At 36.6% G+C, this 13,662-nt stretch overlaps 1 long non-coding RNA gene across 5 annotated transcripts; it reads right to left on the bottom strand.

Moving 5' to 3' along the window:
• Nucleotides 1-1,270: 1,270 nt before the first annotated feature.
• LOC103443208 (uncharacterized) lies at nucleotides 1,271-7,718 on the bottom strand. 5 transcript variants are annotated; one of them, XR_011583440.1, is made up of 10 exons: nucleotides 6,142-7,718; nucleotides 5,733-5,806; nucleotides 5,171-5,316; nucleotides 4,748-4,788; nucleotides 4,266-4,374; nucleotides 3,402-3,514; nucleotides 2,487-3,005; nucleotides 2,029-2,082; nucleotides 1,839-1,906; nucleotides 1,271-1,707 (listed from the first exon to the last, which is right to left on the bottom strand). It is a non-coding gene; the product is annotated as an uncharacterized lncRNA (long non-coding RNA). The 5 variants fall into 5 exon arrangements; XR_011583439.1 differs by lacking the exon at nucleotides 5,733-5,806 and adding an exon at nucleotides 4,970-5,095; XR_011583436.1 differs by lacking the exon at nucleotides 5,733-5,806.
• Nucleotides 7,719-13,662: the final 5,944 nt, after the last annotated feature.

Raw genomic sequence — 13,662 nt, 5'->3', positions numbered from 1 at the left:
CCGTGAGAGTGGGCTGCTCGACGGGAGCAGGCTGGGCCACGGGAGTAGGCTGCTCAACGGAAGCAGGCTGGACCACGAGAGTGGGTTGCTCGTCGGGAGCAGGCTGGGTCACGAGAGTGGATTGCTTGGCGAGAGCATGTTGCTTGGCGGGAACAAGCTGCTTAGTATGTGATGCATGCGAATGCGAGGCTTGGGCCCAGGCCCGTGCAAACTTGGATGACACGACTTGGGCCGTGAGCCTTGGATGGCACGGCTCGAGCCGTGGTGAAGGCACCATGGACCTCGCCACGGGTGGCTACCGAGGTAGCTATTGTGGTGGTTCCCATGGTGGAAACTCGTGGTGGTGGTGCTGTTATTGTCGCATTTAGCCTCACGGATCTCCGCAATCCCATTTCTTGAACATTAGAATTTTCACTTGTGGAATTTTCTAAATTTCTAGCCATTATATTTTGCTTATACGTTTTATCAAAGAAACTTTGCAAGTAAAAAATTCCAATAATAAGAACGTATGAAAAATATTCAAATGGACTAGAAAATAAAGAAAAAACCTTTTTGTGCGAGAGTCTTCTACGAGTGTGGATTTCAACTCTCAATGAAAGCACCAATTTGTGGATGCAAATTTCTTCCTCCTTGATCTTGGACAATTTTGCACCTTCAAAACAATTAACACCTTAGGTTTAGGCCAAGAGCCTCACGCGCCCACGATGAATGTGGGGGGCTTTGGCCGAAGAACCTCCGATGCCAAAGTTAGAATTTAGAGAGAAATAGTGTTTAGAGAATTTTGGGATTTTTGCCAAAGTGTTGGAATTAGTGTTTGGTGAAAATGGGAACCAATTTATAGGAGAGGAAAGGATGGCCGGGCACTTAGTAGGGTTTTAGGTTTTGTTTTGGTTTAATTAGCCAATTAATTGGCTAATTAAACATAAAAGGAAATGCTTTTGTGGTTATGGAATTTATTGGCTAATAAAAAGGAAGAAATGGTGAAAAATGGCAGAAAAGGTGATGGATGAGGTTTTGAAATGGGGATAGCCGGCCCCTTTTGTGGGAGTTAGGGTAAAGTGAAAGGTCTAAATGCTAATTAAGGGAATAATTAGCTAATTAACCCATTAATTAGCTATTTATCATTATTTTAGAAGGAACTAGAAAATAAGCCCGCGCGTTGCGGCGAGAACCACTGTTTCAGGCGTAACTACATGAATAAGACACATTTAACCTGAATAAATTCAACACAATCACGAATGAACAGAAAGGCACATGAGTGAATGAGGTCGATAAGATAAGCAGCTTGACTTTTATATACATTCAACTAAGCTAACATGTAAAGACATTGCACAATTAGTAGGAAGAAACTGAGTTCAGACTTGCTAATCTATCACCTTGTCTTATAGAAACCCACTTAATACTCTCATAACCAGTTTGCTTGTACACCGTAAAGTCCATCAGTTGTTCGTATAAAGAGGTTTGTAGAGGAGGAATATAATAACTATTGATGCCACTTTAGTGGGAAAAAGAAAAGCATGATGCAAAAACATATTATGCTTCCAATGATTCATCCTCGAAGACAAAAATATGAACAAAGAGAAAGAAAAGCTAATAATAATGAGAGACGTAACAGTAGCACCAATAAAACTGCACCCCGTGGAGAAACCACATAATTCACTAACCTTGATAAAGTCAGAAGTATCTGCATCCTGCCTGTCTGAATTCCTGAAAAAAGCATGAAATTTTGAAGCATTACAAAGTGTGCTTTTTAAAACTTGGACACACGGCCTTCTTCTTCTTCCGGAAATTATCAAAACTAATCAAATTGTGGAATTCCAATCGTTAAAATGACATACCAGACTGAAGAAATATTGTCGTATGCCTCTCACTTCTTCAATGGAGCTATAGCTCCTTATACCAAGAACTACAACAATTCAATCAAAAGTGAGACCAAGTTTATGCAAAGTAAATACATACACAATAACATTATATTTGACAATATAAGACATTGAATTCCCCCATTCAGAAGCTACATATAAAAGGTACCTTCTTTAATTCCTCTGGAAGACAACCATTAATAAGACCAATTGTCGAGCATTCCTGCATATCAAAGTGTTCTATTAGCTTCTATCTTATTGAATTCCAGCACGCTAATCTTATGTTGTTTGCTGAAATCTAATCAAAATGCTTAATTGCAATAGTCTAATCATATCAAAGTCGATGAATTCAGAATATTAACCATCACAGCTGATGGCATTAGAAAAAATTGTTGAGCAAGAAAAATAAACACACCCAAGAATCAAACAGTAAAATTCAAGGAGAAAAAAAGCTCAAAGCTGCAATCTTTAATAATAACATCTAACTGAAATGCTCTATAAACTTCAGCAGTTAGAAGATCACAGTAGCAAATGCATCAAAAGAACAAAAAACTATATGAAAATTACAGAACCTAGATGAAAGGAAAACAAAAAAGCATCAATAAAATGAGAAACAGAAGAACTCACCTAAGAATTAGAGTCCCAAGGAAGCTGCAGGTTGATTTGATATGCCAAATTGCACTGCGTTTATATATCAATGTTTGAAACAATCTTTCAAATTTCTAAAAATAATAATAATACTTTGAAATAATGAACAAAATCTGCCTTTTGGTCCAAAAGAGAGAAACAAATAATAAAAGAATAGAACCCTGAACCCTTTAAAGCCAATTATATGTGGGGGAGGGGTTGTGGGATCACAAAAAGTCCAAAATTTTTTTGCACGGCCCATGAAAATTAAATATGAGAACTTTGTGGCCTCCGCCTTATTTTTGAACACCAGATTTGAGCTCTGTGTGCTCAAATTAAATGAGTTCATCCAGGCATGGGCTTCAGATCTCACTAACTCTCTGCAAGCATGGGCTTCCTCCTCAATTTCCGTCATATTCTCCCTGCACTCATCCCTCACTCAATCAGGTCAGAGAGCAGACAAATCTGATGTGGACTTCAATGTATACGAATCCATGGTTGAACTCATTTCTTGACACACTGAGTGAAAGAAATGAATCATCAAATGAAGATCCACATAATTAGTTGCATTTGACACCAAAATACCAATCATTCCAAAACATCATTGAAGCACTGAAAAATCACAAATTTCACCAAATTCAAAAGCACCCAACACCCACCAATAAAATTTGGAAAAAGTCTGATTAAAGGGATGAGATTGCTTGAAACAAAGCCCCCAAAATCACAAAAATGAAATTTTAACAGAAAACCCATTTCTAAGCCCAAACTTACACTTCTAACACATAATTTTCAAACCACAAAATTACCGACCCTAAAAAGTGAACCTGTTCGTAATGGTAGAGAAGGGTTGAGTAGTGAAACCCATATGATCAAACTCACCGAATACTGAAAAAAAAATTGCAAATTAATAATTACCTCAACAGCTAACGGAGCCAAAGCCAAACCCCCAGAGCTTCGAATGGCAGAAATGATAACAGAAACATGAATAGTCCTTCTTCCTTCCCCACTACTGCTGCCACTTTCTCTCTCTAAATGAGTTACCATTACACCAAACCATTAGCATGCAAGTATTTAACTACAATGTTTAGTGCTTTGCAATTGAGTCATGATACTGAATCAAAAGAATAAAAAATCATATATTCTTGGACATTTTATCATGAGATCATACCACCACAATGCTCAAAATCCTAAATTAGTATACATGTGCATACGCAAAATCTATGCTCGTCAATTCAGACCAACCCTCATACATTTGCAGCTCAAATCAGCACAGGAAAAAAATGCTAGGCATGTATGTTCCCCCAAAAGTGAATTTATCAGTCTTTGAGATGGGCAATAAAAACCCATCAACATTGTGCATTCAAGAATCATTTTTCTTTAAAAAGAAAAAAATAATAAATAAATATAAAATAAAATAAAAAATCAGCTTTTTCAATAATGAATCCAATTAAACAGTTCATAAGTCAACAGAGCAAAAAACAAAAATCAAGTCACTTTTTATATACATTTTAAATCAATTAGATCAATCAGATAACAGAGAGAAGATGGAATTCCACAAAAACTGTAACAAAAGTCAGCTCATTTAGGTACAATTACTACGAAGATTGAAGTCGGAAACATAAAAGGAAGTAAATTTAAATCATTTTTCCCACACTTTCCCAGCAACCAAGCAGAGAATTAAGAAATTGAAAGCAAATGAACTGATTGGCGCATTCAATTTAACCAAAGAAATCCGATTTTACTACGACGGGATGAAGAAAAGGGTGAGAAATTACTTACAGAGAGAGCTTCGATGACTTGGCCCAGAAAGCCAGAGAGGAGATCCTTTCTTATGAGAGAATCAAATCAGCGTTATGAGCCTCACGAAATTCGCATTACAGAAACCCATCTAAAACATTTTCATTCAGAAGAATCATTAGTTTCTCTCATTCTAAATTGAGAATATGTTCAAGAATTGACCCACTGCGTACCGCATAATAAAACCTAAAACTAAAGCCAACCCAGTTCAGCAAATGAACACACTATTAGCTAAAGGGATACAAATTTTGTGATTGAATCAGATAACACATATCTACATGCAAATTGCAATCATATGAGAAATTGGTATCTTTATAACAATGTAATATTTGAACTCCAATTATCGAAATCCAATTAACAAATACACTAATATCTGTACACAAATATAATAACCCAATAATTTAGCAAGAATGAAAAGGAAATAATATGAACAGAGAGATATGTATAATGACCCGGAGGTATACCTTACAGACAGAGTCATTCTTTCGCTTCTTCCCTCTTGACGCTGCACATAATTTCATACCAACAGTAAGAACAATGCAGATTATATACACTTTCAAATTGCAAGAGAAGTTAATATAACAGGATATATTTTCAGTACCTAACCACTTGGCATCCTAATTCAAGAACCGTATTCAAGTTATGATCGTAAATGAAGAATGCATGTTGGTAAATTAGTTAACTACCTTGTTACTTTTTCAGTATCCCATATCCATTATATTTACCCCTATGAAGGGTAGGACCGTTAAACCCCAAAGCTCGCCGAAAAATAGGATGGTTCATGTCACATGCTAGAATTCCACACCCTACATCTAACATTCAAGAATAAATCCAAATTTCATGATTGGGCAACAACAAAAGAAATGTTAAAAGATGATAAACCCAACCATGATAACTTTTTGGTTTAGTATGTGTTGTGTGTATTAGCTTTGCATTCTTGTCTGTTCCCTGTTTCTGGTTGAGGTACTCGTGCTTCTTCTTATTCTCGTCAGTGTTTTTCATCAGACGATCCAACCCTACCCACTCATCCCAACTGTTGAGAGAAAAAAAAAAGAGAGAAAAGGTCAATAAGATAAATGAAATCAAAAGTTTCAAGAGATATTAACCACTGAAAGCTTAAGCATTAGCCTTCATCTCCGATAAACCTCCGTCATCAGAATCAATTACAATATAATGGTCTCATAATAACATCTTTTGTGGTCTAATAAACTAAGGTGAAATGACCACTTAAAACTGAAGTGAGATGGCAAATGATAACCGAAAAAAAAAAAAAATACAAACTGAAGTAGGGCATGGCACACCAATTAAATGAGAAATGTAAAACATTTTGAATAAAAGAAATAGAAGAACAATCACAGTAAGAGCTCCAAGAGGACATTTTAGAGACGAAATGAGCTCAAAAGTTCAGAACACGCAGGTCAAATACTTTAGTAAAATGCAATGATTTACCAATCTCACTACCACAAAGGAACAGACAACACCAATCTGAGAAATAGGAACTTCTGGATTGAATCCAAAATCACCTGGTCAATGAATTTAATAAGCTTAGTGATTAGGTTGCTGAAAGATAATTGAAATTATAAAGAAACGAAAAATGGGGTAAAATTATACATATGGAAAGATAGCGAACCCCAAACCCTTATTTTCAAACTCAATATATTAGCCGTTTTTACCATGCGAACACATGAAAAGCCAAAGTTGCTGATAATGTTTACAACGACGAACACATCACAACTTGGTGTTCTCACGCAAAACACATGCAAAAGTCAATACATTTGGTTGTTTTTATTAAAGAACCAGGCTCAACTTAAGACATAACGATTGCACATTCCACCATAACAACCGCAAATAAATATACCTCAAAAGCCAAAGGGCCAAGTGCTATGTCCAACGATCCAAGTTCCTGAAAATCGCAAACACAGCAAAGCCATTAACACTAACTCACAGAACAGCAACGAAAATAACAGCTGAGAAACAACAATGAAAATCTATTTGCGCCAATCAAACACCGCTGGAACAGGGATCATAGCAAAGGCACAACAATTAAACGATTAAAAACCACTAACTCAACCATTTTCTCGTGCAAACAAAATTGTCATCTGCATCCACTTTAAAACCATGCTTGTTCAACGATATAATCATACCAAACAGAAAGACTCAATCCATTGTTAATATCACCAACCATAATTCCCCAACAAAAAGAACACAGCTCCATACATTTGTCAGGAAATGATCACAGTCGCTGCGAACCACAGATTGTGCAACCGTAACACAACCAGATGAAACCTCAATCAAATTTTTTTCTGATAACAAAATTATGGCTCCCCCTCAATTTAAAACCGCATGTACAAACCTCTGCTCTAATTTGTACATCACACACAACATACACGTTTTAAAACAAAAAATTACAATCATAAAACAACCAACAGAGGGATAGCATATAAACCTCAACCATGCACCATCATCTGTGAACGAAAAAGAATCAGACGCATCATGTATTTTAGAGGAATGGATAACTGAGTATTTAATTCACACGGTCATCACCACAACAAAAAACAATAAGCCATGAACAAAAAAAAGAGGAACCAAATAATAGGGTAATGAACAAAAAGGAGCAAATTGCATACAGTTTGATTTCTGCAGAGAAGCTATAATACTGAAAGACCAACACAACAGGAAGAAAAAGAGAAAGGAAGAGCAAGTGGTATTATCAGACAGTGAAGAAAGCAGCACAAAATATCTGTTTTTCTGTCCCAATTTAATAATTTAAAAAATATCTTGCACTCCCAACTAAAAGTTGAATAACCGAACCAGAACCAGACAGAAAACAAAGCAGGAAAACAAATAGGTTTCTAAGCAGGTTCAAACCAGAAACAGTGAAATAAGGGAAAATTCGGTTCAAAATGGACACTTAGCTTTGAAAGGAATTCAAGCTGCCAGTTGGGAGAAATCCTCATCAATGCTTGCAGAGATAGCTTCCAGCTGGAACCAAATCTCTGAAACCAACCCTCGGTTTGGGCGTCCCTTCATGCCTCACCGCTTCTCTAAGCATACCTCATCGAGAAAAAAGAAAAGCCAAATTCCGGGCAGCCCTACCTATTGCTTTGCTCATCCTACCCCTCCCTCTCTCCTCCAATTTTTCCTTCCAGGAGTCCTGCTCTCTCTTCTCTCTGGCATCGCACGACCCCTCTTTCTTCTCTCTGCCATCGGACGACTCCTCTCTCTCTTCTCTCTCTCGCATCACACGACACCTTCCATCTCTTCTCGCTGGCATCGTTGCAGGCTAGGCCTGCCCGTGTCGCCATCCATCCGAAAAACCCAACCACAAACAAAACCCACCAACCCAGTCACAGCCCAAACCCGCAAAAGCCCATACAACTAAATCTGAAAAGAAAAAAGCCCAGCCGAAATCCTTAGTGAATGGCAAGTCCGTAAATAGAGTGAAATTGGGGTCCAAAAATAATGAACAGTAAAGAACAGTGCCAATTGCAATGCTTTCTTTAGACTAAAGTAATGTTTTAGGAATTATGGAATAAGTATAGTATTTAGCTAATTGATTAGCTAAATAATGAAATAGGAAATATATGAATAAATTAGGTTTTAAGTTGATATCTATTTTGGGCACTTTTGACTTGGTTGAGGGATAATTGTCCGTTGCTTGCGCGTAAGGATCCCGGTATGCTCCAAGGGTAGTTTTGTCTTCTTTTGTGAAAAATCCACATGTCGCCTTGTGAATATTTTTGGCTCCACAACCTGCACAATCCGTCAGGTATGGGGTTTTATCACAAAAGACATCGGTAAAGTCTTTTTCTTAAACATCCTTGCAACGGAGGAAAACAAAACAAAAGGACAAACCGTTAAGGTTCTACAATATATAACGATACGAACAACAATCACAATTTAGTGACCAAAACTAATCCAATTTGCAATAAGAACAAGACGGCCTAGATTTATTTAATACGACATTTTACTTATAATTTTTTATAGCTAATTTTTGTAATCATTTTTATAAAGTAGCTGACAAAGAAATGAGTAGATAAGTGGTACCAAAATTTTGGAGTGTAGAAAATATAATTTGACGAGTAACTTTAAAGTGGGAGAGATGATTGTATCACATTAAGTATTTTTCTTGTGATAGATGATTGACTGACAGTCATGTGTACAGTGTACTTCAATGTTTATATGATAATTTCATATAACTAACGCAATGATTAAGACCAAGTATTGACTCACCGGCAATGATAACAAGAATGTTGATGTCATGAAACCTGAAATTCCGAATAGACGCAAAACGTTCAAAGCAACGGGGAAAATGCCAACGGCCACGGCTCCAAGGGCCAACCACCCCAATGGCCGATATGCGTACTTGAGAAATGATAGAACCAGTAACACGCCACTACCAATTGCATATGGACTTGGCCACGTTTTCTTGTAAATGTCCCCTGCCCCATACACTCTCACATTTGCTTCTAGCCTTGCTTAGTTTAGTGCCTTAACTGTCCATGAAATAACAGATCAAAAGGGCAATTTCCTCAAGGAAGAATAAATTTGTTTCTGTTGCCCTATCAGTTTTTCGATATCCATTCATGTGAGTTTGCTATCGTATTAATTTTCCTTCAATTTTCAATGTTTCTAAATGTTATCTGATGGGGCAAAACAAAAGAACTTTTTCCTTATAAGTAATAACGGAGATTGAAAAACTTGTGCATTTGTATTAAGATAAAAGAGTGTGTGAGAGGCCGGCTAAATGCACTGAGCATACTTTATTTTATTTTCGAATAAATAGCTTGAACTTTTTTATTTTAAGTCAACTAATGTCCTTTTCCTCATGGTCAAGGAGACTCAAGATTCACACCAAAGGGGTGTAAAACGATTTAGTATTATATAGTGTAAGGTGAAACGTACAACGAATTAACCACAACTGAAAGCTATTTTTAAGTATATTATACATAGTAAATTGTGAAACCAAAGAAACGTTCAAAGAAGTTCGACAACAAAAATAAAATAAAATAAACAGTGAAAAAAGTTACGTAGAACGAGTTCGTAAGATTTTTTTTGCTACAAACTCATCATAAAAACTGCAGAAAGCACCTAGAAAATGGGAAATTATCTGAAATACTTTTATTTTGTATAATTTGGCCGGATATCGTAGTGGGTGATGAAAAGGAAAGCAAAATAGTACGTGAAAGTTGGGTAAAGAAAAACATACAAGGCATGCTCGTCTCTATCTTTTTGGGAACCAGATCCTCTTCGGATTCATATATACTAAATCTGCTGAGCAGGCGATCAGACCGTTGAAATTTGATCCAACAGCTACAAATAAATGACCTCCTAAAAATTATAATAGTTGTAGCCGTTGAATTAAATTTCAACGGTCCAAATCGCCTGCTCAGCAGGCTCAATATATATATGGATCATGAGAGGATCCGATTCCATCTTTTTGGTTCATAATGGTACAAACAGAGGGCCCTCTAAAAATTATAATAGTTGTAGTCATTGAATTAAATTTTAATGGTGTAGATCGTTTGCTCAGCAGACTCAATATGTATATATATATATATATATGGATCAGGAGGGGATCCGGTTCCATCTTTTTGATTCATAATGGTACACGATATGCCGATTAATAATTCTCCCACAACAGAAAAAGTACACGTCCACCTACTACTATCGTTCTTTTTTTTTTCTTTTTCCCAAAACTATTTGCTTTCTGTTGTGCAACTATTAAGAAAAAAAAACCAATTTTTAGCACAAATATTAGAGAATTAAGGGGAAATACTAATTTTAACTGGTGTAAAATTATTTAAGAGAATATATTACCGATTTGAAGCTGGGAAATGAGAAGGCTATCACGTACAACAATGACAGTTCTGGAAGGCACAATCACTGAAACCTCTTTCACACCTTCAAGAGGCTTGAGGATATTCTCTATCAGAGGAACTTCTGATGAGCAGCACAACCCCAACACATCAAAGTAGCATCTGTGCTTAAACTGATGAGATGGCCACTCTAACTGATTTAGCAAGTAAACCCTCAACCGTAAGTAATGTAGTAAGCTAATGTTGTATTATAACTGATTTCGCAAGTACACCCTCAACGGCAAGTAATGTAGTAAGCCAAATGAACTAAAACTGCTCTAAACCAAGTAGACAAATCAAGATTATGTGTAGAGAAAATCAGTAACGGAATGATCTCTCAAGATACAGAAAATGAAAACTTTTCCTAGAAAATGAAAATTTTCCTGGAAAAAGTAAGGTTTGTGGTAACTCTGGAAGGTAAAATATGGCATGGCCATGTGACAGCGTGCATTTTCCCATAGGAAAGCCCCACTTGCGCCCTTCTCTCTTATGATTGCCGCACCATTTTTAAGGGAATTGTTAGCAGTAAGAACCCCTCCTCATCCCCTCTTTAGATATTTTTGTCAAACACTATTTTATACTCAATATCGTATGTCTCTTTGTTTTGCAATTATTAATTTCTAAAGGGGAAATACCAGAGAGGGGTTGAATTAATTGAAAAGCTAAAGAGAATTGTGTTTATACTTTTGAATTAAAAAAAAAACAATATATATATATATATATATATAAAGAGTGGTGTTATACCCACCCCAATATCTTATCTTCCCACCCACTTTATATTCCCACCCACCAAGAAAAGTAAAAAGAAAACCATACTATTTTTCCACCCACTGTTATTCCCAAAGCGCCCTTACACCCTGCTCAATGGCCTCATATCCCATCATTATTGATCGCTTAAAACCCCAGATACTATCATATCAATGCTTGATTTCCTTCTAGACTTCCAGTAACATGTCCTCCATTCTATTTTCAATTCTTTGAATTTCCAAATATGAAATAATTTTGAAACAAAATAGAAAGGAAAAAGCCGAGCTCACCCGTCACTTTTGATACAATCATACACTTACTTTGCACTTCCATTGCAATTTGCATGCTCTGCTGCTTGGCTAGTGCCCAAGTGCCCAGAGCCACAGAAGCAAATGTAGGCGAAGGCAAGGCAAGAAACGAAGTACCAAAAATGGAATCAAAACTGGTTGCCAATGGATTTGTCCACCCTCCAAATCCAAATCAAATCCCAATCCCAATCAAAGATACCACCTCCTAGCACCGCCTAGTGGGTTTGGCAGTGGCAGCTGCAATGGCATCTCAATCCACAATAATCGCCTTCCCTCCAAATGCCTCATCCCCTTCCTCTCTCCTCGCCATTCACCGACACAAAGTAATAGAAACTTGACCTTCACTTGAGTCACCTGTCCACAGGATCCAGTCCATTTCATAACCTTGATCACAATTGCATTGTCCATTAATATGGAGGTTAGAGTTTCAAAAATGATTGAGAGAGCTCGAAGGAGACTGAAACGGAAGCATTGCCTTTTTGCATGTCCTTATATGTCATTTTATGAGAGGATAAATTAGTCATTAACAATTTAATAAAAACTGGGGTGGAAAAATAAGACATTGGAGTGGGTGTAGTAGCACTCGTATATAAAATAGAGAAATATTAGCAATGCCCCCATGAAATAAAGTGTCGTAACTGCCCTTGTGTTTTGCTGCATTATTGAAACTACCCTTTTATTTGCATTTATACCGTATGGCCCATGAATGTGAAACTTTGAATATTAGCAACTATTATCATATTTTGGCAGTTGAAGGTCATCCTACCACATTATTTCACATCGGATTATTAAGGGTTTGAGATTTTTTTTTTGTTCATATTTGTGTACATTTCTTGATACGATAGAATTATCAAAGAGACGGACCATACGGCTCATTTCCAACAACACCGATATTGTCCCCAACTTGGTAATTACCACCTGCAATCCGTCAGGTATGAGGTTTTATCACAAAAGGTCTCAGTAAAGTCTTTTTCTTAAACATCCTTGCAACGGAGAAAAACAAAACAAAAGGATAAACCGTTAAGGTTCTACAATATATAACGATACGAACAACAATCACAATTTAGTGACCAAAACTAATCCAATTTGCAATAAGAACAAGACGGCCTAGATTTATTTAATACGACATTTTACTTATAATTTTTTATAGCTAATTTTTGTAATCATTTTTATAAAGTAGCTGACAAAGAAATGAGTAGATAAGTGGTAGCAAAATTTTGGAGTGTAGAAAATATAATTTGATGAGTAACTTTAAAGTGGGAGAGATGATTGTATCACATTAAATATTATTCTCGTGATAGATGATTGACTGACAGGGATCAGGATCCTCTCCTGAGCAAATTGAGAGGATCCTCCTGACCAGGTCCATCGAGCCATTCAAATTTTATGCAACGGCTACAATTATTATAACTTTTAGTGGAGCCCCCTGTTTGTAGCCGTTGGATAAATTTTGAACGGCCCGATAAGCCCGCTCAGGAGGATCCTCTCCATTTGCTCAGGAGAGGATCCTGATCCGACTGACAGTCATGTGTACAGTGTTCTTCAATGTTTATATGATAATTTCATATAACTAACGCAATGATTAAGACCAAGTATTGACTCACCGGCAATGATAACAAGAATGTTGATGTCATGAAACCTGAAATTCCGAATAGACGCAAAATATTTCAAAGCAACGGGGAAAATGCCAACGGCCACGGCTCCAAGGCCAACCACCCTAATGGCCGATATGCGTACTTGAGAAATGATAGAACCAGTAACACGCCACTACCAATTGCATATGGACTTGGCCACGTTTTCTTGTAAATGTCCCCTGCCCCATACACTCTCACATTTGCTTCTAGCCTTGCTTGGTTTAGTGCCTTAACTGTCCATGAAATAACAAATCAAAAGGGCAATTTCCTCAAGGAAAAATAAATTTGTTTATGTTGCCCTATCAGTTTTTCGATATCCATTCATGTGAGTTTGCTGTCGTATTAATTTTCCTTCAATTTTCAATGTTTCTAAATGTTATCTGATGGGGCAAAACAAAAGAATTTTATCCTTATAAGTAATAACAGAGATTGAAAAACTTGTGCATTTGTCTTAAGATAAAAGAGTGTATGAGAGGCCGGCTAAAAGCACTGAGCATACTTTATTTTATTTTCGAATAAATAGCTTGAACTTTTTTATTTTAAGTCAACTAATGTCCTTTTCCTCATGGTCAATGAGTCTCAAGATTCACACCAAAGGGGTGTAAAACGATTTGGTATTATATAGTGTAAGGTGAAACATACAACGAATTAGCCACAACTGAAAGCTATTTTTAAATATATTATACATAGTAAATTGTGAAACCAAAGAAACGTTCAAAGAAGTTCAACAACAAAAATAAAATAAAAAAACAGTGAAAAAAGTTACGTAGAACGAGTTCGTAAGATTTTTTTTGCTACAAACTCATCATAAAAACTGCAGAAAGCACCTAGA

Source organism: Malus domestica, chromosome 01 (genome assembly GCF_042453785.1).
Source record: "Malus domestica chromosome 01, GDT2T_hap1".
In the NCBI taxonomy this organism is placed as follows: domain Eukaryota; kingdom Viridiplantae; phylum Streptophyta; class Magnoliopsida; order Rosales; family Rosaceae; genus Malus; species Malus domestica.
Note: the sequence above shows the minus strand (reverse complement) of the source record. Positions and strands in the feature narration are given on the sequence as shown.